The sequence below is a fragment of the Corvus brachyrhynchos genome, unplaced genomic scaffold, assembly GCF_000691975.1.
Source record: "Corvus brachyrhynchos isolate BGI_N302 unplaced genomic scaffold, ASM69197v1 scaffold122, whole genome shotgun sequence".
NCBI lineage: Eukaryota > Metazoa > Chordata > Aves > Passeriformes > Corvidae > Corvus > Corvus brachyrhynchos.
The window spans coordinates 203,449-206,681 of record NW_008236778.1 but is presented as its reverse complement, the minus strand read 5'-3'; positions in this window follow the sequence as shown (position 1 = coordinate 206,681).

Sequence of the window (3,233 nt, the reverse complement as noted above, 5' to 3'; positions counted from 1 at the left end):
GGGGGGTGATAAGGGGTCGGAAAGGACCCTAAAGGTCATCGAGTCCAATCCCCCTCTGTTCTTTCCACGTGTATTATCCCAAGTATTATGCCGTTTTCCCAAAATGAAGCCTAAATGTGTAACTTTCTTTTGGCCCAACTGAAGTTTGGATGCCCCGTGTCCCATTTTATCCCAGGGCAATGCAGAAATTAGTGTCTGATGTAAAGGCATTCTTATCACTGCTTGTTAACAACAAACCATCCACACACTGCACAAAACCCGACTCAAATGGTAATTTCATACCTTTTAAATCAACCCCAAATATCTGTGAAAGAATCGTGGAATCAAAGAATGCTTTGGGTTGGAAGGGATCCTAAGGGAACCTAATGGTTGGGGGGTTCACCCAACCATGGGCAGGGACACCTCCCACTGTCCCAGGCTGCTCCAAGCCCCAATGTCAATCCTGGCATTGGCCTTCCAGGGATCCAGGGGCAGCCACAGCTTCTCTGGGCACCCTGTGCCAGGGCCTGCCCACCCTCACAGGGAGGAATTCCTTCCCAATATCCAACCTCAATTTCCCCTCTTTCAATCTGAAGCCATTCCCCCTTGTCCTGTCACTCCAGTTCCTGATGAGAAGCCCCTCTGCATCTTCCCTGTAGCCACTTCAGGTCCTGGAAGGTGCTCTGTCTGAGATCTCCATAGAATCTTGTCCAGTCTGAACATTCCCAGCTCTACCAGCCTGTCTCCATACGGGAAGGGGCTCCAATCCTCTTACCAACTTCGTGGCCTCCTCTGGACTTGCTCCTGATGCCTCTTCCTGGTCTTAAAATCAAGAGTCATACACGGTTAGAAGGGGAAAAGGGATTTTACCTTGGTATTTATTTTAAGGATCCTTAGGTGCACACGTCCAGGTCATGTGCACCGAGGTGCACCCTGCCGAGAGGGCCCCCAAAGATCGGGTATAACATTATAGGTTTTACTAATTAGCAGATCTATCAAAGATTCCCCAATGAGAGGCTCGAGTGAGCCCCCCTCCCCAAGGAACTTTCCCCTGGATGGTTCTATCTTGGTTTACAGAATGTGTTCTGGAGGGGACCTTGGGGTCTGGGGCACACTGATCCCTGGCTACGAAGTTTCTAGAATGTTTCGTCTCTTAGCTTGACAAACAGGTCCAAGAATGTAGGCAAAAAGCACGAGGAATACAGAAGTTGCAAAAAAGGTATAACAGGGGTATAAAAGAAAAGGCAAAAAATCTTCATGGCATCACTCCAACAGGAGCAATATCTGGAGATACTCTAAGAAGCACAGGGCATTGTGGCAAGGACCAGGACAGATGAGGGGCTGTTGGCCCCAGCACAGCCCATGTACATTAAAACAAAGGGAGGAGTGTGACCCTCTGGGATACAGGATCCTATTCCAGGAATCCAGGAAGAGTATCCAGAAGCAGACAGACCAATGCTTAGCCCAAGGGACTCTGAAGCATTTCATTGGATGAAGAAAGTTAACCTTTGTTTGCCTTCACCTGGAAAACACAGTGACTGCCTCAGACACGTTTTCCCCAAAGTTTTGCTGGATCCCTTCCAAAGGCTCCAAGAATTGGGATTGTTCAGCCTGGAGAAGAGAAGGGTTTGGGGTGACCTAATTGTGACCTTCCAGTACCTGAAGGGAACTTAGACAAAAGATGGGGAAGGCTATTTGCAAGAGCCCGGAGTGGCAGGACAAGGGGAATGGGTTGAAACTGAAAGAGAGTAGGTTTAGATGGGATATTGGGAAGAAATTCCTCCCTGGGAGGGTGGGGAGGCCCTGGCACAGGGTGCCCAGAGCAGCTGGGGCTGCCCCTGGATCCCTGGAAGTGTCCAAGGCCAGGTTGGATGGGGCTTGGAGCAGTCTGGGACAGTGGGAGGGGTCCCTGCCTATAGCAGGGGGTGGCACTGGATGAGCTTCAAGGTCAATTCCAACCCAAACCATTCTAAGATTCTATGAGTATTTGGGGTTTAAAGAGTATTTTTGGGATTTCAAGGGTATGAAATTACCGTGTGTATAGGGTTTTGTACAGTGTGTAGATGATTTGCTATTAACAAATATATATATTATAGGATATATATATATGTATATAAAATTGCTACATTATATATATGACATATATCTATCCCTATTTGTTATATACATTTATATATATATAAAGGTATGAGTATGCCTTTATATGAGGCACTATTTCTAGTGTATTGTCCTAGTCCATCTCCATCCAAACTTCATTCGGATCAAAAGCAAGTTACATATTTAGGCTTTATTTTAGGCAAATGGCAATGGATAATAGATCTGGAAAGAATAGAACCCCTAATTTTGTCCAGACACTAGAAAAGAAGTTATGACGTTCTCTCGGGTGTCATGGGATTTTGTTGGCCACGGATTCCTTAAGGCAACTACGTCTCTGACTGAGAAACCAAGAACAAAGAGACAGAATCCATTGTCCGTGCAGTGGGTTGTTTGTGGTGCCTTTGTGCTGTCCCCGTGGCAGTGAGGGCTGGAACTGACACCAGGCACTGGGACTGTATGATGTTTATCAAGGGCAAGTGCTGGATTCTGCACCTGGGATGGGGCAACCCGGGGTGTACGGACAGACTGGGGAAGCAGAGGCTGGGGAAGGATCTGGGGGTCCTGGTCAGTGGCTGGCTGGACCTGGGTCACACTGTGTCCTGGCAGCCCAAAGGGTCACTGTGCCCTGAGGGGCATCGGGCCCGGCATCACTGGCTGGGCAAAGGAGGGGATTGTCCTGCTCTGCTCTGGGCTGGGGCAGGCTCACCTTGAATCCTAGGTGCACTTTTGGTAATGCGAGAAAGACATGAAGCCATTAGAGAGTGTCCCAAGGAGGCCACGAGGATGGTGAAGGGTCTGGAGAGGCCGTATGAGGAGCGGCTGAGGGCACTTGGTCTGTCCAGCTGGAGGAGACTGAGAGGAGACCTCAGGGATCTGCACCTTCATCACAGCACTCCAACACGGCTGGAGCTGCGTCAGGGGAGGTTTAGGTTCGGTATGAGGGAAAGGTTCTTCCCCCAAAGGCTGGTGGGGCACTGCCCAGCCTCCCCAGGGAACGGTCCCGGCCCCAAGCCTGCCAGAGCTCCAGGAACGTTTGGACAACGCTCTCAGGGCTGCACAGGGCGAAGAGTTGGAATCGATGATCCCTGTGAGTCCCTCACAGCTCAGAATATTCCACGTCTCCCTGGCCCCTCACCAGCGGGGCAGACGCTGCGCGT